The following is a 24,502-nucleotide window of genomic DNA, read 5'->3' as shown; positions in this document are numbered from 1 at the left end:
CTTTGAATGAAGTAAATATATCAGGGTTTCATCACAGCCTCCCCCTCCTACATCTGCTGGTTGATAGTGAGGTTCTGGGTGATCAATTTCAGGAAGAGTCACCTTGAACCTGCCTAGGACTTGGAGTACCTGGGAGTTCAATCTCACTTGGGTCAGAACGCTGTGTTTCTACCCGTGTCCCATCAGGAGAAGCTACAACAGGTTGTCAGAGGCCTTCTGGCCACTTCGTTACTGACGGCGTGACAGTATCTCCTGGTTCTGGGGTCCATGATAACAATGATCGAGGTAGTCCCATAGGCCTGCAGGAGGCTCTGCTTTCGTGCTGGAATCCACAGTGGGACTCATTAATTGTACCCCTGCCCTGGTAGGTGGTGGCGTGTACCGTTCTAGCCTGGCAGTTGCATCCCTTCTCACTGTCCAGGGGCCTTGTGCTCCGGATCTTGGATTGGGTGATCCAGTTGACGGATGCGAGTCTCAAGGGCTAGGGAGCAGGGTATATGTCTATACCAGTGCAGGGCCAATGGGTGCCTCTGTAGTCAATCAATCGCGTGGAATTGCGGGAGATTCAGCTGGCCCTTCTCCAGCTCCAAGGTGGTCTCCGTCATCGAGCCGTACGTGTGTTCTCGGACAAGGCCACCATGGTAGCTTTTGTCCATCATAAGGGTGGCACAAAGGGTCCCTCTCTGAGCGTGGAGGCTTGGCTGCTCTTTTGGTGGGCAGAGAGGCACATTATGGCACTGTATGTGGTGCACATAGCAGGTGTAGATTAAGTTCAGGCAGCCTTTCAAAGTTAGCGTGTTGTTTTTTTTATTATTTTAGTCTTTCAAAGTCTTCAGACACTGGTTCCCGGAGAGTGGTCTCTCTTGCAGAGCATTCGCCTGCATAGTGCATCAGTGGGGGTACCCCGTGTTTGTTCTCATAGCGACTGAAATATGCCACACACTTCACCCAGGGTCTAGAGAAGTTCTCCTCATAACCTGCCCAAGCACCTGATATAAGATTTCAACATGGCAAATGTATTTTCGATGACAATCTTAATCTTCCTGTGTACCTCATTATGATGGCTATTTTAGAAGCTTTATTCTTGTTTTGAATGTCTGAAAACTGGCACGTACGAGAGGCCGCTGAAAAGTTCTCAGTCCAACCAAGAAGAGAATGATGTGGAGCCATGAAACTTACAAGTTATTCTTTACTTTTCTTGACACTTCTCGTTTCATTTCATATCCTATCATTGAAAAGAAAAGTGTGGAATAACTTGTAAGTTTCATGGCTCCATATCATTCTCTTCTTGGTTGGGCTGAGAACTTTTCAGTGGTCCCTTGTATTGTGATGTCATAATGCCTCATTCCATCAGTGCCTAAGAGCCAACCTCATCAGTGATGTCACAATGGCTTGGTTTCCCTATACTTGTGCCCATTTACTAGATGGATAACTTGTAAGTTTCATGACTCCACATTATTCTCTTCTTGGCTGGGCTATTCTAATGCTTAGTTTTGTATACCGAGACTTCAATCCAGGAAAGCTCGACTTGGTTTACAATGATTACGTTGGGCCAATAAGGGCATATAGAGAATTATCAAGAAAGATTAGTTTCCACAATGTTTAGTAAACAGAATGGTTTTCAGAGACTTAAGAAAAAAGGGAAAAGAACCAGAACTTCTTAAGCGAAGTGGAAGGTCGTTCCAAAGTCGAGTAAACTTAAAAGACAGAGATTGACCAAGAGTCTTGATTCTTTTAATACCTTTACTAGATGGAAAGGACAGCTTGAATTGTTGATCACCCCTTGCAAAAGAGAATCTATAAGAGTTCCAAGATAAATGAACTAGAGGAGTAAAAATACTACAGAGGATTTTAAAAGTGACTGAGAACTTTTCAGCGGTCCCTCATAGACATTCATATTGCATGGACATCCAAATCTCAGTATGACCATCTAAAACAGCAGTGTGTCCATATTTCAAAGGGGAATGGTCTTAGCGTGTTTTGGGCAGGACTAAGAAAAGGCCAAAATATAGATATCCAACTCCAATTGCAGAAGAGGAAATAATGTCCATTTCCTAAAAGATAGACATCTGTATTTATATACCATTTATAACCTAAGTGGTTTACATTCAGGTACTCAATTATTTATCCCTATCGGTCCAGGAGGACTCACACTCTAATGTACTGTACCTGAAGCAATGGGGGATTAATTGACATGATGTTATCACCAAAAAATATATGTAGAAGTAAGAGAGAACCCTCAATGTCCACCAATTATATCTCCCTTGGAAAATACCTATAGTCTGTAAATCAGCTCAAAATATGAAGAACCCTTGACTTCATTGGAACTGTTTCAAAATACAGTGGAACCTTGGTTTACGAGCATAATTCGTTCCAGAAGCATACTTGTATATCAAAGAAAAGAAAGTTTCCCCATAGGAAGTAAGGGAAACTCGCTTGATTCATTCCCACCCACCCCCATCCTCCGAGGCCAGCGGCACTGCACCCTCCCCCCCCCTTCTCAAACCGGCATCGCTCCCCCCTCCCCCCCACTCAAACCAGCACCCCTGCCTGCCCGAACAGAACCCTTACCCCATCTGGCACCGGCACGCAGCCCCAGGACGTGCTGGTGCATGAAGATCCTTCCTGTTCCCTGGGCCTTGAGCATCTGCGCAATGCTCAAGGCCTTCTAGCTCTCACTCTCTCCAAATTCTCGGAGATCTCTGAGAATCTCGGAGAGAGCGAGAGCCAGGAGGCCTTGAGCATGCGCAGATGCTCAAGGCCCAGGCAACAGGAAGGATTTTCATGCACCAGCATGTCCTGTGGGATGCGTGCCAGTGCCAGATGGGGTAAGGCTTCTGTTCGGGCAGGCAGAGGGGAGGGCATACGCGAGTGGGAGAGGGAGTGATGCCGGTTCTCGAGGGGGCCTTGCAAATCGAGTAAACGCTCAGTTTGTGAGTCACGATTTGCGAGAATGTTTTGCTCATCTTGCAAAACACTCGCAAACCGCGTTACTCGCAAACCGAGGTTTGACTGTATGTCTAATCACCATTAAAAGAGGAAAAAGTCTCAGATCCCCTTATGCTACAAGAATGAAGAAGCATACTAGAGAGGGAAACCACCTCATCGGCTAAAAAACCTCCTGCTTGAGCAAACGTTAATAAGTAAGTAATTTCAGACATTTCCACAGCGCATAAAGTGACAAATCACCCTTGCACGTAAAGTTATCTGTAACAATGATTCAGTTCAATCTCTAAGTGCTGTCTTATAAGCTAACGCTGTTAACTATAACAAAACTTATCTTTTGCTCAAGTCATTCTTGTCTCAGTCAGTCACTCAATTCACTGCGTGCTGCCTCTACTGTACACAAGTCCACTGCCGACGATAGCTGGTTGGCGTTTCGCCATATGGCTGCGTCAGGGCAAAGGACTCACTCCTTTAAAAAAAAAAAAAAAACGCTCAACACAAAGTTAGCATCAGTGAAGAAAAATCGCTCCTCATATGTGCAACAAACTTACTGTCCCGGCGCTTTCACTTCAAGTTCCTTCTTAAACATCTGCATACTTTCCAGCTCTCTCAGTCTGAGGGGTAAAGTATTCCACATTAGTGGTCCAGATACAAAAAAGATAGCACAGTTATGTCCCGATTGACTAAACAAAGAGCCAGAGACCCATTAAGATTTGTAGTGATGAACCGAGCCTCCATTGAGGCAAATTTTTTGTGTACCCACTTTTCCCAAATAACAATTTAATTTATAACATTTTATTGAAGGAATCAAATAAATATACAATAATATAATGCAAAAAGATATTCATTACAATTAGATTCACAATTATAATTTTTCCATGCATATTTCTATTATTCCTCCAAAATATATTTCCATATGACCTATTTTATTCCTCTATACACCACCCTGTTCCCTTCTCCCTTCCCCCTTCCCTCCCCCCCCCATTCTTTTTATTTCCAATTATAACATAGGAATGAAGGAATTGAGCAAATATACAATTCAAGTATTTCCATACAAATTACTATCATCCCCCCTATTCCCTAAGACGAGCCTTGAATTTTCCAATGGACGATTTCAGTCTTAGTTCTGGGGAAAGGGAACATAAGTGATAAGTGGTAGCAGTAGTAGTAATCAAACTAGATTCTAACCCTAATTTAGTTGCCTTGCAGGTATGCCGACATGATCAATACCTAGATTCTAGATCAGGGGTGGGCAAGTCCGGTCCTCGAGGGCCGGAATCCAGTCGGGTTTTCAGGATTCCCCCAATGAATATGCATGAGACCTGTTCGCATGCACTGCTTTCAATGCATATTCATTGGGGAAATCTTGAAAACCTGAAAGGATTCCGGCCCTCGAGGACCAGAGTTGCCCACCCCTGTTCTAGACAATAAACTTGTATTGAGCCCTCATAAAACAGTTGGAATATGACTGACAGATACCTCACGTTCACCCTCAGTTCACCTTCCTTGCACTTCATGACTATTCATATGAAGTACTTAGGGGTCTATATTGATACTGCTCTCACTTTTCATCCACAAATTGCCTCTGTAGTCAAATCTTGTTTTTTACTCATTGCGTCAAATCCTGTCCTTATATCGATACTCCCAGTTGTGCAACCAAACTGGATTACTGCAATATCATTTATACCAGTCTTCCTTCCTCAGTACTTAAGCAATTCAAAACACTGCAATTAGACTTCTCGCTAACGCCCGACATTTTGATCATGTATCTCCACTCTTATGAGAACATCAGTGGCTACCAATCAAGTTCTGTTTGATTCATAGAGCTTTAGCTTTAGCCTTTAAGGCTTTACATTTAGGCCTCCCTTATTACTAAGTCAACCTTCTTGTCCCTTACAGGCCATCCCAGTCCCTATGTTCTTTGACTGCTCACCAACTAACACTTCCACCGGTTTATATGTCACAACTCGTTTCGACTCGACACGCTGCTTTTTTGCAGCTGTTCCAACACTGTGGAATTCTCTTGCTATTGAAGTCCTTTCTGAACTCTCTATCCAAGGTTTCACATTCTTCTGAAGCCCCATTTATTCCATCAGGTATTTCCGAAGTGATGTAGCACTGTCGGGGACCCACTGCTACTATGACAACTGGATTGATTTATTAACTGAATGTTTGTTTGTTTGCTTGCTTAACTGACTGATTTGTCTACAGTATTTTCTTTCCTCTCCCTTACTCTTCTGAAAATGGAGTTCTTTTCCTCGTTTTTTTGTAAACCGCCTTGATGGTTAAACGAAGGCAGTGTATAAGCCTTATTAAACATTAAATATTCTTTTACAAGATGGAGTGTGTAAAATATTTTCTTGGGAAGAGCAGAATACTCCTGATGGCTGATAAGTAATGAAAACAGAACGTAAATAATATGGAATAAGCCTGATAGGCCAACATCAGTATCTTGTACTTAATATGAGCCTGAACTGGCAAAACTGTTCTTTCAGAAGGGGTGCAATATGAGAAATTGATTTAATGCCACAAATTAAGCTTGCTGTTCTGTTCTGAATTAGTTGTAATCTCTTCATGCAATGAACAGCCTACTAATAGTTACAGTAGTCTAAACTATTAATCACCAATCCATGAAGCAAGGTCTTTAAAGCTTTAGTATCCAACAAGTATCTTGATCAGTGAAATTTCTTCAAGTAGAAAACTTGTTTTTGTTGTATTGGTTAGTTGTAAAGCAAAGGAAAGATCTGAATCCAAAATAATACCTAACTCTGTGAGCATTGGAGCTGTTACCACCACGGCCGGCGCTAAAAACCACGCTACAGTTTTGTAGGGTAAATGTACGGGGGGGGGGAGGAGGGGGCAAATGTACCAGTTTGTGAAAGGCTAATGATATCTTCTGCTGTGGTGCTTGGGGATCTCCACCAACCACAACAACGGTGTACGCAGTTGCTGTGTGGGCTTGAGCCACCGATATCTAAAGGCAAATTTGTGTCATGGGACCTTTTCTTCATTAAGTGATGGGTGAAGTTGTTTATATTTTGTTTTGGTTTTTGTTAGCCCTTTCTGTTTGTTGGAGTGTGTAGTATTGTATGTTTTTTTTTTGTTTATTATGCATGTTTTCTTGTAACCTGTATAGATTTTTTAAAAAAAAATATGCGGGATATGTGGTTAGAGCTACAGTCTCAGCACCCTGAGGTTGTGGGTTCAAAACCCATTCTGCTCCTTGTGACCCTTGACAAGTTACTCAACCCTCCACTGCCCCAGGATAGATTGTGAGCCTGCCAGGACAGATAGGGGAAATGCTTGAGTACCTGAATGCAAAAAAACGAAAGCAGAGGGGGCCAGGCCTTGAAACAAACCACACTTTAATGTGCAGAGTGGACTTCTCTCTCTTGCCTGTGTCTGAATATAACCACTTAGGCTATAAGTGGTATATAAATATTAAAATTAATAAAGTAGCTGAGCCCCTGCCAACCCACATCTATACCCCTTGTACTTAGGCCCCTGCCAGTCTGCTAATATCTTCAAACTTCAAATGAAAATTTACAACACCCTAAGCAGTCAGTGGCCAAATGGATAATGCTTGCTGAAGTCTGGGTAAGGGGATATAGGAAGGTACTGCTTGCTGAGGTCTGGGAAATAGAAAGGGGAAGAGTACTCTCTAAAGTTGAAAGGGGATAGATTCCGTACAAACATAAGGAAGTTCTTCTTCATCCAGAGAGTGGTAGAAAACTGGAACGCTCTCCTGGAGTCTGTTATAGGGGAAAACACCCTCCAGGGATTCAAGACAAAGTTGGACAAGTTCCTGCTATACTGGAGGTAAGACTGGATTTATTCTTCACTATGCATAATCTGAGAAAAATAAGAAAAATAAGAAAATACTTCAACAAAGATCAATACAAGTTATTGGTACAATCCCTGGTACTAAGTATGTTAGATTATTGCAACAGCCTCTACTTGTCCTGCCCAAACTATATGTTAAGGCAACTGCAGTCGGTTCAGAACACGGCCCTCAGACTCATCTACTCCCTTGGCAAATATGACCACATCACAAACGCATACCTAGACTCACACTGGCTACCAATAAAAGCAAGATCCCAGTTCAAATTCTACTGTCTACTATACAAAGTAACACACGGAACAGCACCCATATACCTAAACAACAGATTACACCGTAACCTATCTCATAGATTAAGGAGAACTCGGAGCCTATTCATTCACCCCCCTCTCAACGGAACAAGACGAAAGAAAATATACGACAGCCTTTTAGCGACACAAGCAGCAAAGATTGATCCCACCATCAACAATCTACTGATAAATTCAACAGACATCAAAATATTCCGAAAAGATATCAAAACTTATCTCTTCAAAAAACACTTCCCATCATCATAACCCCTCAACAACAATAGAAAATACTCTCATGACCACCACCATCGCAATACATCAGAACCCTGACTTTTATTATTTCTATTCATCACAACAACCTACCAGAATCCTGACTTTATTATATCTACTCATCACAACAACTTATCACAATCTACTATTAGCTTTCAAGTTCCTCCGAAAAACCCAGATTAACAATTGTATCCTGACACATTCTTGAATCTATGTACTGCACCGCTACTGGAAATGTCCAGTCTTATAAATTGTAATCCGCTTAGAACCGCAAGGCACAAGCGGAATATAAATCACTAATGTAATGTAATGTAATGTAATTTAGAGCACTGGTCTTTGACCTGGGGGCCGCCGCGTGAGCAGACTGCTGGGCACGATGGACCACTGGTCTGACACAACAGCGGCAATTCTTATGTACTCATTGAGGTCTGAGGTAAAGAGGAGGAAGAGTATGGATGGAGTCAGGGGATATTTTAACCCCTAACAATATAATGATATAATCAACAGTACTGGGGTTTGTATTTATGAACTAACATTTGTTTTTTTAATTATTTTTATTGAACAGTCTTGGAAAACATAGAAAAAGTATTTATATGACGGTACAGAACCAGTGGTTTCAAACTTGCGGCCTGGGGGCCACAAGTGGCCCACCAGGTACTATTTTCAGGCCCTCAGTATGTTTATCATAATCACAAAAGTAAAATAAAACAGTTTCTTGATCATATGTCTCTTTAGCTATAAATGGAAATATTATTATTAAGACTTAGCCAAAAGGAAAGATTTATAAACTATAAAGAGTTTTTTACCTCAGGCAAAATTGTCATTTCTTTAGTAAGACATTAACTATTTTTTCTGAGGCCCTCCAAGTAACCTACAAATCCCAAATGTGGCCCTGCAAAGGGGTTGAGTTGGAGACCACTGGCCTATAGGAAGAGGAGATGCAAATGTTAAGAGCCTTAGCCAATAGGGATAGGAGGAGATAGTGGATGCTTTGGATGGGCCCTTTGGCCTTTATCTGTCATCATGTTTCCATAACCATAAAGTTCTATGACATCACAATGCAGGTGTAAAGAGCCTTAGCCTATAGCAGTGGTCTCAACCTTGCAGCCCGCCAGGTACTATTTTGAGGCCCTCGGTATGCTTATCATAATCAGAAAAGTAAAATAAAACAGTTTCTTGATAATATGTCTCTTTAGCTATAAATGACAATATTATTATTAAGACTTAGCCAAAAGGAAAGATTTATAAACTATAAAGAGTTTTACCTCATGCAAAATTGTAATTTCTTTAATAAAACATTAACTATTTTTTCTGAGGCCCTCCAAGTAACCTACAAATCCCAAATGTGGCCCTGCAAAGGGTTTGAGTTTGAGACCCCTGTGCAGAACCCAACACACTTGATAGCCTAAGGTCTACCAAACGGTTAAACCTGTTCACAATCATCTGTGGCTCCAGATGCTCAGTGACGCAAAGGCAGCTAATTCCAGACTAAATTCCAAACAGCTCTGGTTTTCTGGGTAATCTGGCTATGCAAATTAGCCTGACTCTCTGCCTCCACGAATGCTAATACATCACGACATGGGTTAACTGAAAACACATTGGTAACATATTGTTAACCAGGTTGCTGTGTGAGACAGTACATTCCAGTTAACGTTATCAAAGACATTGTTCTCATTGAACAAGTTTTCCAGTTGACTCGGTTTAATGTGATATGTCACAGAATACTATGAAGAATATCACTTTAAATTGTCATTTGGCCCACATCGCTATTGTAATACTTCCTTGGGAAGAAGGCTAGAGAAAAAAAAAAAAACCAGTGTGAAAAGAGGTATTGTTTATTCAGGCGAGGCAAGCTGAACTGAGAAAGGAATATTAAATCGTATCACTGTCTTGCATATGGCGATTTTTGAAAGAACTATTGTATGGTAGCAATCCTTAGGAAATAAGGCTGTGACATACCACCTCTGTTCTTTCTTTTCTAGCTAATGGTGTGATTATTGGTTCATGATCTAAGCCAGGGCATCGCAAGCTGATCCTGGTGCATCCTAGTGATTAGGGCGGCATGCTCATGCGGAGACCATGACACCTTGTGGACGAGAGCTGCAACCTTCCTTGCTTCAGGTACAAGCTTATATTCAGCCTATATAGGTGCTAACCACTGCTGGGCCTAATCTGGCCACTGCTCTTGAATATCCACTTGCCGACCAGCTGCCAGAAGTTTTCCAAGTACCGGCTGATATTCAAACTGTCTTTTTGTTGTTCTACAGAGCAGTGTACATTTTGACATTTATAGATGGTCTTTGCTTGGAAGAGCTTACAATCTAACTTGAACAGACAGACATGACATATAGGATTAGGGATGCAGAACCCAAGGTGAGAGGAGTTAGGAATTGAAAGCACTCTCAAAGAGGTGGGCTTCTAACTGGGCCTTGAACACTGCCAAAGACAGAGCCCGCCATAGGGATTCGGGCAGCTTGTTCCAAGCATATGGCACAGCAAGGCAGAAGGGGCAGAGTCTGGAGTTGACAGCCGAAGAGAAGGGCACAGAAAGGAAGGACTTACAAGCTGAGTAGAGCTCGGGGGGGGGAGGGGGGATCATAGGGGGAGATAAGTGAAAAGAGATTGTGAGGGGCAGCTGAGTGAAAATAATATTAAATATTGAACTATGCCAGTTACTGGGCAGATTTGCACGGTCTGTGTCTGTGTATGGCCGTTTGGTGGAGGATGGGCAGGGGAGGGCTTCAATGGCTGGGAGGGTGTAGATGGGCTGGAGTGAGTCTTAACAGAGATTTCGGCAGTTGGAACCCAAGCACAGTACCGGGTAAAGCTTTGGATTCTTGCCCAGAAATAGCTAAGAAGAAAAAATTTAAAAAAAAAAATTTAAATTGAATCAGGTTGGGCAGACTGGATGGACTATTCGGGTCTTTATCTGCCGTCATCTACTATGTTACTATGAGTGCATTTGTAGGTCAGTAAGAGGAGTTTGAATTGTATTCGGAAACAGATGGAAAGCCAATGAAGTGACTTTAGGAGAGGAGTAACGTGAGTAAAGTGGCTCTCCAGGAATATGAGTCATGCAGTCAAATTCTGGGCTGAGTGGAGGGGAGTGAAATGGCTAAGTGAAAGGCCTGCGAGCAGCGAGTTGCAGCAGTCTAAGTGCAAAGTGATGAGGTCATGGATAAGTGTTTTGGTAGTATGCTCAGAGAGGGAGGGTCAGATTGTGGAGAGGGACCACATCTGCCCTTCTCCAATCCTCCAGTACCACTCCTGACTCTTTGCCTACCAGTGCATAGTTGGTCTCGGCCCATGGACCAAACAAAAACAAATACTTTGTCTGACCCCCTTCCCAGCTGCCAGGTAAGCAAGGGGCTAACATATGATAATAATATAATTACCGTATTTTCACGCATATAACACGCACACGTGTACAACGCGCACACGGGTATAGCGCGCGGGAACAAGGAATTTATGTAAGAAAATTTTGGTATAGCGCACCCACGCGTATACCGCGCATGCTCCTCATTGAACTTTCATAATCCATGCCAGCGTTTAAGTCCTATTTATCTAACTGTTGCTTCGTATGCAAAATGACTTCACAAGAAATATTAACTGAGCTATTTTAACTATCAGCAAATGCCGCCAGCAGGGAAATTACCAATGAAGTAATTTTGTTTTCTAGGTTTTCTATTGTAATGCCTATTCTATTGTGATGCGGTGTTTTCTGACTTGCTGGCGCCCTCCTCCATCTTCCTGCATCGTTCGCTGAAAGCCGCAGGCAGCGGATCCTATGTGCCTCTTGCGGCTGACCCAGAAGTGTTCCTCTGACGTCACGACGTCAGAGGGAACGCTTCTCAGCCGCAGGAGGCGCATGGAAGCCGCTGCCGCGGCTTTCAGCAAACACTGCAGGAAGATGGAGGAGGGCACCAGCAAGACAGAAAACAATTGTAAAACGCGCTCACGGATATTACACGCATGGCTATTGCATGGTTTGTAAAATCTTGTATAACGCACGCGTTATATGCATGAAAATACGGTATATATTTTACTAGTCATTAAGCCCGTTACATTAACGGGTGCTAGAATACTGTTCACCCTCTATGTTGCCCCTTCCATTCACTGCCCTCTCTTCTCTTTCCATCCAGTGTCCGCCCCCTCTCTCTGTGTCCCATATGGCCTCTCTCCATCTCCTCTTTCCTTTTCCTTTGGTCTGGCATACTTTCCTCCTTCCCTCCATGCCCTGCCATCTGTTCTTCCTTCCAAGCCACTCTCCCCTGTGCTCACTTTCCTCCTTCAACTACTTCATCGGGCAACAGCAGCATTCACAATTCATTGCTGTTGCTGGCTTCAGGTATTCCTCTCTGGCCGGTCCTGTGTTCATGAAGTAGGCAGGACCGGCCAGAGAGGAAGGCCTGAAGCCGCAACAGCAGCGAATTGTAAACGCTGCTGCTGCCTGAAGCACCCGAGGCAGACGGTTCTCTCCCCTCCCAGCCCAACCCCCGCTGACTTTGCGATCCTTCCGGCGAGATGACTTTAATAGCAAACCTCCCTCCAGCGTTGTCAGCCGCAGCACGCTAAACAGGCTGAGTCGCGCGGCTTTCTTCTGCCGTTGAGTCTATCTGTCGCGTCATTGATGACATCATTAGTGACGCGGCAGAGGAACTCAACTGCAGGAGAAAGTCGCGAACCAGCCTGTTTAACGTGCTGCGACTGCCAACGCTGGAGGGAGGTTTGTGTAGAAGCGATATGTGTCTTCTATGTGTCTCTTCCCCTGCAGTACCTTTGCAGCACTTTGCTGCGGCGCATCCTCCCATCCTGAGTCTGTTTCTCCCGCTTTGTGTAGCCGCCGCATACGCACTCTGGCCACGGACCTACGGATCAGGGAAGACAGATCACGCAGGTCTGAGTGCGCATGCGCGGCTAGCTTTTTATTATATAGGATATTTATATATATATATTTTTTTTTTATTTTTTTTTTAATGATTATGTTTACCTTTTATTCCCTAAATTTTTTGGGACAAACATCCAGTCTGGGTTGGGACCAAATGTGTTCATTGCTTAGGGCACCAAGAGGTCTTATTATGGCCCTGTCTGTTGCCATGAGTGCAGATCCCAGCCGAGATCCACCTCAATACAGCACTGTACTTCCTAAAATTGTATCAGAAGGAAGGAGCTGGAGTTGTAAAGGCAGGTTTGAGGAATAGGCATCAGCTTTATGAGTGCAGGGGGTGTTAAAACCCCCTAATAATCTTTACAGATTTGCCCAAACATCAGAGCTGAAATCTTCCTGATGCATAGATGCAGGGGAAAGCAGGAAGCAAGAATGTGTCTCTACAGCTATTGTTTCCGCCCCCCTCTGCAACCAATCACGGAGTGGCATGGGATCAGGCAGGAAGCACAAAGGTTGCACTCCTGCCTTATGCATCACTCTGCAGTGAGAAAGGCTGCCATCCAGCAGGAGACCATGCTGGACCACCACCAGTTTAAAAAAATGGTACCGGGGCGGGAAGAGGGGAAGTGTATTCGTTCTATAAGATGCACCCACTTTTCCACCCCCTTTTTGGGGTGGAAAAAGTGCATCTTATGGAGCGAAAAAATACGGTATTTCATTAGAAGGATGGGGAAAGGGGAGAAGATTGTGGAGGGATAGAACACAGTACCATGAACAGAAAATGTCCCTTTTAAAACTTACTTTCTCTTGGCAGCCCTGATATTGAGAAAAGCTATGGTGAATAAATTGAACCAAGGGAGAATGAAGAATAGCATGAATCTGTGAGGACCAGGGGAAGTGCTGCAAAAGAGGATGGGAGCCAGTCCCAAAAAACAAGAATGTGGTGGAGGCCAGGGAGGGGGGAATGATCCAAGCCTTTGGTCAATAGGGAGTCACAAATTGAAGATGAGTTCAATATGCAAATATAAAATCTCTAGAGGAGAGTGAGAAGTAGTTTCAAGTTTATTAATATTTTGATATACCGACCATCTCAAGTATCTGGTTGGTTTATAATAATAAAAAGTAAAAAATTATTTAAAATATTAAAATTATGTATAACAAAAAAAAAAAAGTCTAAATTAAAATGGGGGGGGGGGGGGTTAAGATCAAAACATAGACTTGATTACAAAGGGTATGGAACAAAAGGAAAGAAAGGGGAAGGGAAAGTTAAAAAAAAAAAAAAATACATGGTATAAATAAAAATAAAAGGAAGCGAGGAAGGGAAGGATAAAAAAGAGGAAAAAATGGGGTATCGCTTCCTGAAAGTAGGAATCAGTAAAGGAATGGGTGAGCCAAGCCTAGGACGTCTAGATTTTCCAGGACATGTCCTCCTTTTCAAGAACATGTCCAGGGGGTCCGAACGGCTTTTCAAAACCCAGCACTTTGTCTGGGTTTTGAAAAGCTTCCTTGAAATTGCGTCAGGCAGGAGGATATCTGTGCATGTGTGGATGACCTTCTGCTCAAAGAGAGCGGGCGGTGGGGCTAAGAAGGGGCTAGGGTAGGACTGAGCATAAAAGGGGAGGGATGGGTGGAACTGGGCGGGCTTGGGGGCAGGTATAGGAGTCCGGATTTTACTAAAGTAAAATCTGATAACCCTAGCCAAACCTGCATCGAACAACAGCTGGCTAGGGAGACGTACATGGGGGCTTGCTGGAGAGTGGAGAGAAATAGAAGGCTGGATCAAAGGAAAACGAGAAGCGGAACAGGCTAAAAAGATCTAAGGAGTAGAGCAGGAAGACAGCTATTACAGTCCCTGCCCTCAAATATAAAACATCAAATTATACCAATGCAGAAGGAGTTGGTTGGTAAAAGGACAAGGAGGGTCGAGGAGGAAGACATTAGGGGAAATGGAAAGAAAATGGGGAAATGCTCAGGAAAGAGAGGGGCTGGTTGGAGAAAAGTGCTATAAATGGCTTGAATGGAAAGAGAGGGAGAGAAAGTTACAAGAACATAAGAATAGCCTTACTGGGTCAGAACAATGGTCCATCAAGCTCAGTACCCATTCTCACGGTGGCTAATCCAGGTCCCTAGTACCTGGCCAAAACCCAAGGAGTAGCAACATTCCAGCATCTCAAAGAATAGCAAGATTCCAGAACCCCAATGAGAGCAACATTCCAAAGCCGAGATTGTGATGTCATAATGCCTCATTCCACAGTGCCTCAGAGCCATTCTCATCAGTGATGTTACAATGGCTTGATTGCCCTATACTTGGCACATGTATGAGCATAAGTACAGCCTTACTGGGGCAGACCAATGTTCCATCTAGTTCAGTAGCCCGTTCTCATGGTGGCCAATCCAGGTCACTAGTACCTGGCCAAAATCCAAGGAATAGCAACATTCCATGCTACTAATCCAGGGCAAGCAGTGGTTCCCCATGTCTTTCTCAATAACAGACTATGGACTTTTCTTCCATGAAATTGTTCAAATCTTTCTTAAAACCAGCTACGCCATCTGCTGTTACCACAACCTCTGGCAATGTGTTCCAGAGCTTAACTATTCTCTTCCTATTTGTGTTAAAAGTATTTCTCTATAACTTCATGGAGTGTCCCCTAGTCTTTGTAATTTTTGACAGAGTATAAAATTGATCCACTTTGTACCCATTGTAGTCCACTCAGGATTTTGTAGACTTCAATCATATCTCCTCTCGGCCATCTCTTTTCCAAGCTGAAGAGAGCATTTAGGTATGTGAGCTAGAAAAGGGGCCACAGTTTGCATATCATATGCCTAATAAGTATGACTTTACACGTTTGGAACCTCAAAAGCAAAAAAAATAAAGAGGCACGCAAACTGATGACATCACCATTTTTTGTCCCATATAAGAAACCCTAAAAAAGTCATCAGCCCACCTGGAAGTATGAGACGTCACTGGCCTTCACCAGTTTCGGGAGAAGCAGACAGCGTGACAGTATAATCACAGGCCAGCAGCATTGCCTGCACGGGACAAAGACAAGGAGGTGGCATCTTCAACTTACAACACCTAATGCTTTGGGTTATCATATTTCTCTCCAGGAAACCCCGGACACATGACCTCGCCTGTTCTGTCTCCAGCCCCACCCTACCACATCTCAGCCCGCCCAGTTCCGCCTCCAGCCCCACCCCCACTAAGCCTCCTCTTTCCCACCGGATGAGCTCCGCATCTGGAGGGCCTGGAGCATGCGCATGTGTGTGATATCATCCGCATGTGCTCAGAGACCCTCCAGATGCGGTTGGCGCTCGTAAGGGCTTTCCAAAACCTGGACAAATGCCAGACATCTGGTAACCCCTACTAATGCTTGAATACCTGTATGTAAACTGAATGTGGTTGTGTAACTACAAAAAGGCGGTATGCAAATCCCTATCCTTTATCCTTCCCCCCCCCCATCCCGCCTTATTTACAGTGCTTTCAGTTCTACAAGAGAACATGCCTGGACTCGTGAAGGAAGCCATGTAACCCATCCTAATTGTGTGAGAAGGAATGCTGGGCTGTGTGACCAGCTGGTGAACTGCCTGGAGGTGTACCTCTGGGAAGAGGCATCATGCCTGCTAAGTGAGAGTGAGAGAGACAGCTGAAGAGAACAGAAACACGCGGATGGGGAACTGGAGGGTAGAAGGAGATAGATTGCTACTGAGGGAAAGTGTAATGCTAGAAACCAGGGACTTGAGAGAAAGGCAGCAACTGCTGAGAGCAGAGAGTCTGAGAAAAGAGCAAGAGCCAGAGAGTACCGTGCCGGGAGCGGAGAAATAGCCAGAGAAGGTAGGGTTCAAATCCTAAAGGCTTCATATGATCCCGGGCAAGTAACTTAACTATACATTGCGTCAGATACAAATGCGAAGGGCATTTCTATAACGGTGTGAGCAGTTATGCACACATAGGTGATGCTTTAATTTAGACTGCAAATTAATCGCAATTAACTCTGCAATTAATGTGTTGATTAATCGTGATTTTAAAAATGAATTGTGTGATTAAAAAAAAATTAATCACATTGCAGTTTCTCCTGTCTTCTCTAAATATCTCTTTTGCTCTTTTCCATTCCCAACTCTTGTCCTTGGCATGATCCAGCATCTTTCTCCCACCTGCAGTTCAACATCATCTCCCACCTCCTGCCACAATATCTTAAAGTGATCTGCTGTTGGTTCCAGGCAGCTGCTGCTTTGCACGTATACTGCTTGTGGTCTGGTCCAAAGCTTTTCCCTCTGACCCATCCTGCTCATGCAAAAACAGGATGTGATGTCATAGGAGGCAGGATGTGCCAGAGGGAACATTTTGGAACAGGCCATAGACAGTATATGTGCAATGCTGCCGCTGACAGGGACCAACGGAAGATCACTTTTAAGATAGATCAGTGAGGGAAGGGGAGATTGATAGAGGGGGGCTGATACTGAACTCTGGTTGGAAGGAAGGGAGTGACCTGTAGATCCATGAGCAAAACTGGAGGGGGTCACCGTGGAAGGTATGGAAGGTATGGCTGAGGCAATATTGCTGCTCAATGGGATGGAGGAGAAGGAGAGAGAGGTGCTGGACAATGGGAGCGTGTGAGAAAGGAAGGGGGGGAGAGAGAGAAAAATAATGGACCCTAGCAGTGGCGTAGTATGGGAGGGTGGCAGTTCATTCTGGGTTCCATCTTGGTTGCCCATCCTCCTCTCCCCCCCCCACTCCTTCCTGACCCCCCTGCCGTGCCTTTTTAATTTTCCCGGCACGAGAAGCATCACGAACTTGCTGCCCACACTGGTGTCAGCTCTCTCTGATGTCACTTCCAGATCCCGCACCTAGGAAGAGACATCAGAGAGGGCAGACACGACACGGGCAGCAAGTTCATGATGCTGCTCGCGATGGGAAAATTAAAGAGGTATGGGTGAAGGGAAAGGGGCGCACGCATGGCAGGAAGGAGGGTGGGGAGAAAAGGGTGGGGGCGCCCTGCCCTGGGCGCTACTCATCCTCGCTACACCACTGGACCCTAGGAAATAAAAAAAGAGGTAATGACCCTGAGGAAAGAAGAGAAAGAGGGAAGGAAGAGAAAGAGAGAGATGTTGGATCTGGGAGTGGGAGGAATAGGAGATGATATACAGTAAACTTCCGCAAATTTATGGTTCATGAATCGCAGACTCAGTCTTTTGCGGTATTTTCTGACCGCCTCTTCTGGGACCTAAAGTCAGGCTACACCAATCAAGAGCTGCTTTGACGTGCCAAATAGTGTGTCAAAGCAGCTCCTGATTGGTGTAGCCTGACTTTAGTTCCCGGAAGAGGCGGTCAGAAAATACTAAGAACGATCCCGCAGGACATCAGCCTTTTTTTTATCACTCGCCGCTGCCCCTGCAGCCCTCTCCCGCTTCCGATCCGATCCTAAACCACATTTGCGGTTTTTCAAATTTCGCGGGTGCTTCTGGAACAGAACCCCTGTGAATTTCGGGGGAGTACTGTACTGCCTTTGTGTGGTTACAGTCAAAGCAATTACATATTAGATATGGATGCTTACTTTATACCTGGGACAAAGGAGAGCTAAATGACTTGCCCATTTTTTTTCAGGCGCTGGCTGATTCTGACACCATTTTGAAAATCTAGGCCATAAAGGCAAGCTTATGCTAGCACAGGTACAAGATGCTTTAGCCAAAATTCCAGAAACCGAAAGGCTCTGAAAACCAAAATTTGACACCTCATTCATGTTTGAAGGTATTTGTCCAGTCCCACAGTTTGGAACGTGCTTGTGTTTGAGCTCGAAGTGTTTCATGTTTGCCATATTTTGAAATTTAAAAAAAAAGTCTGTTGGCAATTTTATGGTCTTATGGTCTATGACAGTGGTTCCCAAACCTGTCCTGGGGGACCCCCCAGCCAGTCAGGTTTTCAAGATATCCCTAATGAATATGCATGAGAGAGATTTACATATAATGGAAGTGACAGGTATGCAAATCTCTCTCATGCATATTCATTAGAGATATCTTGAAAACCTGACTGGCTGGGGGTCCCCCAGGACAGGTTTGGGAACCACTGCTCTATGACTTACCATTGCCATTCTAAAATCCGAAAAGTTCCAAAATGGAAAATATGTCTAGTTCTCAGGACCAGGCATGTCAAACTTTTGTTATAGAATTCATGCTCACCACGCTGCATTCTGGCACCTAAATTTTGGCATACTTTATAGAATTATCCCTTCTCTAGTCTTTGGTGCAAGCTTAAGTGCAAGCTCTCCGGACTTAAATGGAGTGTGCGCTTAATCGAAAAGTGGAGTACCACTTTTTAGTCATGAAAAATCAGTACGCTGTAGTCAAACGCAATAAAACTTTTATTCAGCAAAAAAAAAAAAAAAAAAAACACGTACAACAATTCTACACGGTTCAGTTTTAGAATCAGCACTGCTCCATCTAATGCAATACACTTTAAAGCTTTTTTAAGTCAACATTCTACTGAAATAATCAGTCATTGTTTTCTGCACGCAGATGGCACGGTTCAGGCTGTGTATCTGCCTACTGATGCTATAAAACTGCTCATACTCGTGTCATCCATTTATCTCCAGATAACAACGCAGCGCGTGTAGGGACTTCAGCACTTCTGAGAAGGAAACAATCTCTGCAGGTGTTTCATGAGTCGTGATGACCGCAGCAGTATCTCCATCCTCATCAGATTCTTGGTTGTCATAAGAACATAAGAACATAAGAAGTTGCCTCCGCTGAGGCAGACCATAGGTCCATCCTGCCCAGCGGTCCGCTCCCGCGGCGGCCCATCAGGCCCATCGCCTGAGTAGTGGTCTATACCTATCTATACCCTTCAATCCCTTTTTCTTCTAGGAATCTATCCAAACTTTCTTTGAAACCATTTAATGTTTTCTTGTCTACAACAGCCTCTGGAAGCGCGTTCCATGTGTCCACCACCCTCTGAGTGAAAAAGAACTTCCTAGCGTTTGTTCTAAACCTGTCCCCTTTCAATTTCTCCGAGTGCCCCCTTGTACATGTGGTGGTCCTTAATTTGAAAAATCTGTCCCTGTCTACTTTTTCTATGCCCTTCAGGATCTTGAAGGTTTCTATCATGTCTCCTCTAAGTCTCCGCTTTTCCAGTGAGAAAAGTCCCAACCGCTTCAACCTGTCGGTATATGGGAGATTTTCCATTCCCTTTATCAGTTTAGTTGCTCTTCTCTGTACTCCCTCAAGTACTGCCATGTCCTTCTTGAGGTACGGCGACCAGTACTGGACACAGTACTCCAGATGCGGCCGCACCATTGCACGATACAGCGGCATGATGACTTCCTTCGTCCTGGTCGTAATACCCTTCTTAATGATACCCAACATTCTGTTAGCTTTCTTTGAGGCTGTAGCGCACTGCGTTGATGCCTTCAGTGTTGCGTCTACCATCACTCCCAGGTCTCTCTCCAGGTTACTGACCCCTAGCGGTGTTCCCCCCATTCTGTATGTGAACATCGGGTTCTTTTTCCCCACGTGCATGACCTTGCATTTCCCTACGTTGAAGCTCATTTGCCATTTTTCGGCCCACTTTTCCAGCTGCGTTAGATCCTTTATGCGGCGATGTCAATCGTTCCTTTGGCACCTTGAAGCCAACAGTTTTGCTGCGTTTGAAAGCCAATGTTCCATCAGGGATGGCACACCAGTTACAGGCCCATCTCATTGGCGTTGAAAACGTCGCATGGTTCATATCCACCAATGACTGATGGCAACACTTCCATGACCCATCTTTCTGCACCAAACTCATCCGCGTCTTGTTTTTCGTCATGCTGCTTCTTAAATTTTATGCCATTATGAACTTTCCACCTCTCTAGCCATCCGTTTGTTGCTTTGAAGTCTTCTACACCCACTTCTTCGGATAACTGTGCTGCTTTCTCCATCAGCAGAGGCCCACTGATTGGCAGTTGACAACTTCTAGCTTCAGCAAACCATCGCAGCAACGTCTGTTCAACGTCTCCAGCCTTCCCAATTCTTTTCCATTTCCTGGTAGGATTGCTGTTGTTTTGCCAGCCTTTCAATATGGCTTGTTTTTTGTTTTTTTTTGTGAATCCGAGAAATCTGGCTAGAATGAACGATGTAATGTTTTGCAATAGAGACCTGACTCTCCCATTGGTCAAGTCTCTTTAAGACATTGACGCGTTCAGCCAAAGACAATGACTTTTGACCAGCGTGTTGGACACGTTCAGCCAAAGACAAAGATTTTTCTCCACGCGATGCCATGGTGCAGTTTCGAAACTTCGAACACCTGGCCATGCCTAGACTACTGATCCGAAACACGTGGCTCATCCACTTGCGAACGAGATTGCTTATAACCGGAGTGAACGTACTGTGAACAAATAGAGGTGGTACCTATAACATCAGTATGCATAAGCGGATTGTGTGCTTATCAGAATTGCAATTATCCAGAGTTTACGTCCATTGACTTTAATGTAAAAAAAAAATGAGACCATGGTGGTAGGCTGTGGATAACCGAAGCATGCGCTTAACTGACGTGAACTTAGGTGGAGTCGACTGTATACGTGAATGTAAACCGACCTGAATATAAACCGAGATAACCTCCCCCCCCCCTAAAAAAAAGGAGGAAAAAAGGTTAACTTGAATATAAACCGGGGGGGGAGGTTATATTCAAGTGCCCTGTCAGGCTCTGCATCCAGCCTCCTCCTTCCCATCTCCCCGATTTGTAAAATGTATACCTTTGACATCCCTGGTGGTCCAGCTATGGGATCCCTCCTGCCTCCTGTCCCGGCCAACTCTAACTCTCACCTCCCTCCCCCATCCACACCTGGGGGTCCAGCCATGAACTGGGATAGAAGTAATCTTCCTACGCTCCTGTTTTGTGCAGGGCCACTATCTGAATGGCTGCCACGAGTTCCCATATAAAAAGATCGCTCCTGTCCTGGCCCACTGCTGGACCAGCAGGGATTTTAAAGGTAATTGGGGAGGCAGGAGGAAGGTGAGAGTTATTAAGAGTCATCTGGGACAGGAGGTGGCAGAGATCCTTCCTTTCCCGGTCCACCACTGGACCACCAGGTCTTACGGCAGGCCTAGTGAAGGCCTGCAACAGGTCTGGGGGGGGGGGGGGTTTGGCGCTGACCTGAATATAAACCGAGACCCCCCATTTTTGGGCCCAAAAATCTCAGATTACGGTATATTCAAGTATATATGGTAATGAGGAGTTTCTGGAAGCCTCCAGAAACTTTTTCCAGCATACCTTTCCATACAAAACATGGGTTTCATGAATAAATTTGAGTGATTTCACAATAATCATTTAAGGGTCCTTTTACTAAACAGTGATAAAAAGTGGTCTTAGCACGCCCTTACATGTTTTTCCCCACACACTACAACCACTTTTACTGCTGGTATAAAATGCCCAAATTTTCTCCTTTTTTAATTAATAACTACATGCTAATTTGCCATAACATGTGGCCTTTAATACATGAGCCCCCAATTACCACCCAATACGTAGGCACCTATATCAACCAGCACGTAGAAAAATGGCACCAGCTACACTTTAGGTGCCATTTGTAGAATCGCACGTAGCGGTGCCCATGTAAAAACTTAGGCGCCAGAAATATAGGTGAGAGTTTTAAAGGCCTACATTTCAGGCACCTAAGTTATAGGAGGATTGCATTTAGCACCTAAATTAAACTCTGCCTATAAAAACACCCATTTAGGTGTTAGGCGCTGCTAAGCTCCATGCAATAGGCACTTACCTTATGTAAGAACGTAAGAATAGCCTTACTGGGTCAGACCAATGGTCCATCAAGCCCAGTTCTCACGGTGGCCAATCCCCAGATCCCTAGTACCTGGCCAAAACCCAAGAAGTAGCAACATTCCAGCATCTCAAAGAATAGCAAGATTCCGGAACCCCAATGAGAGCAACATTCCAGAGCTGAGATTGTGATGACATAATGCCTCATTCCACAGTGCCTCAGAGCCAACCTCATCAGTGATGTTACAATGGCTTGATTGTCTTATACTTGGCACATGCAAAAGCATAAGAACAGCCTTACTGGGTCAGACCAATGGTCCATCAAGCCCAGTAGCCCGTTCTTACAGTGGCCAATCCAGGTCACTAGTACCTGGCCAAAACCCAAGGAGTAGCAACATTCTAGAGCTGAGATTGTGATGTCATAATGCCTCATTCCACAGTGCCTCAGAGCCAACCTCATCAGTGATGTTACAATGGCTTGATTGTCCTATACTTGGCAGATGTAAGAGCATAAGAACAAAAACAAACTAAAAACAGGACTTGGTAGACTAATTGTCATCAATATAAATCAATATATGCTCTTAAGCTCTCAGACGCCTGTGCTGATTATTCAAAGATTTTAAATCAGCTGTTGCAGGAATATGGTACTCATCAACTTTTCTTTAAAGTGCTAGTGTGCCTTGTGCCAAACAATAATAAAGTGCTCAACAAAGTGCTTAATATTCAAAAGCAACCTAGGGGCATAATAACCAGCACTTATCTTCTAATTCTACGCTGGTGCGACTGCTGCTCCTAATTGCTCGTTACAGCTTATAACCCTACGGGCCCCGTTTCGCCAACTCATCGGCTTCTTCAGGGGTCTAAAAGTTAAATGTACAGCCTTGCTTAGTTATGCAGCAAGAAATGGCGCTGATTGTCCTATACTTGGCACATGTAAGAGCATAAGAACAGCCATACTGGGTCAGACCAATGGTCCATCAAGCCCAGTAGCCCGTTCTCACAGTGGCCAATCCAGGTCATTAGTACCTGGCCAAAACCCCAGGAGTAGCAACATTCCAGCATCTCAAAGAATAGCAAGATTCCGGAACCCCAATCAGAGCAACATTCCAGAGCTGAGATTGTGATGTCATAATGCCTCATTCCACAGTGCCTCAGAGCCAGCCTCATCAGTGATGTTACAATGGCTTGAGTGTTCTATACTTGGCACACGTAAGAGCATAAAAACAGCCTTACTGGGTCAGACCAATGGTCCATCAAGCCCAGTAGCCCATTCTTACAGTGGCCAATCCAGGTCACTAGTACCTGGCCAAAACCCAAGGAGTAGCAATATTCCATGCTACCGATCCAGGGCAAGCATTGGCGCCTATCGCCAACTTAAATTTTTTTTGTTAAAAACTGTTAAAACGGATTTTGCCAATTAAGTTAGGCGCCTAAGATATGCCTAACTTTACCCTTTAGAGAATTTGGCCCTAAGGGCCTGATTCTATAAACGGTGCCTAACTCTTAGGCACTGATGAGCATGACTGTCAACCATCCACTAGGCACCGTTTATAAAATCATGCCTAGCAATACCTAAGCAGTCTTAGGCACTGGTAAGCATTGAATCCTTAGGTGCACTGCCATTTAGGCCAGGGTTATCTTGGACTAAATGAGTGTGTCTAAGTCAAACTATGACCAAAATCTGCCCCGAATCTGCCCTCTAAATACGCCTACTTGCTGGTCAGTGCTTCGGTGTAGACGTCTATCTCGTCTACAAGCTAATTAATTTTTTAATTGTTTTTAATGGTGCCGATTGAGCCAATTAAGACAATTAAGTTAGGCGCCTAGATCGGCTAAGCACGCTGATCTGGACGCCTAACTTCAGACGCCATTTATCGAAGCCGGACCTAAGGAATCATGAACTAAGCATGTGCTAATTGGTTGGCATGCAGCGATGTAGCTGCACGAACCTATTAGCACAGAACATGCCCACTCTCCACCCCTAGACACACCCCTTCGTCCCAAAAAATAAATGTTAAGCTTTTAGCATGGGATAACACATCCTAAAATTACCATGAAATGCCTCAGCACACCCAGTGGTATGCCATTTTTTGATGTAGTAAGCATCTTTGTAAAAAGGTCCTTTAAATACGTACAAAGAAATGTACAAATCTTAAAAGGTAAAGAAATCTCATGGTCAGATATATAAGTCATTTAAAGCAGTATTTCAACACTGTCAACTCATTAGGCAACACATAGGACAGGGTGTACATGCAATCAAGCCAACACATGACAATGCTTGCTGTGAAGTTTCTGATGCATGTTCTATGGACCTTATGGGGCAGGATGCCAAAGCCTATCTGCAGCTGCCAGGAGGATACTGAGCAGCTTCCCACGTGATAATCCATTTCCTGTCATTTTTGTTGTGGCATTCATAAAGAATTTGCACAAGAAGTTCCTGCCCCCTAGAGTCATCCAAATAGATATACAAAGCCATGGGGAAACAAATGGACCTTACTACCAAAGCGGAGAAATTTCGGTTTGCCATGGGCGAG

The 24,502-nt window shown here is 44.2% G+C and overlaps 1 long non-coding RNA gene across 1 annotated transcript in view; it reads left to right on the top strand.

The window, feature by feature from the left end:
* The first annotated feature begins 2,773 nt into the window (after positions 1–2,773).
* LOC117355507 overlaps positions 2,774–24,502 on the top strand; it is a 45,469-nt gene continuing 23,740 nt past the window's right edge. The window contains exons 1-2 of the long non-coding RNA XR_004538390.1: positions 2,774–2,828; positions 9,324–9,462. This is a non-coding gene — a long non-coding RNA (uncharacterized LOC117355507). The remainder of the gene's footprint in view (positions 2,829–9,323; positions 9,463–24,502) is intronic.

Source organism: Geotrypetes seraphini, chromosome 2 (assembly GCF_902459505.1).
Source record: "Geotrypetes seraphini chromosome 2, aGeoSer1.1, whole genome shotgun sequence".
Classification (NCBI taxonomy): Eukaryota; Metazoa; Chordata; class Amphibia; order Gymnophiona; family Dermophiidae; genus Geotrypetes; species Geotrypetes seraphini.
This window is presented reverse-complemented; position numbering and strand designations above follow the sequence as displayed.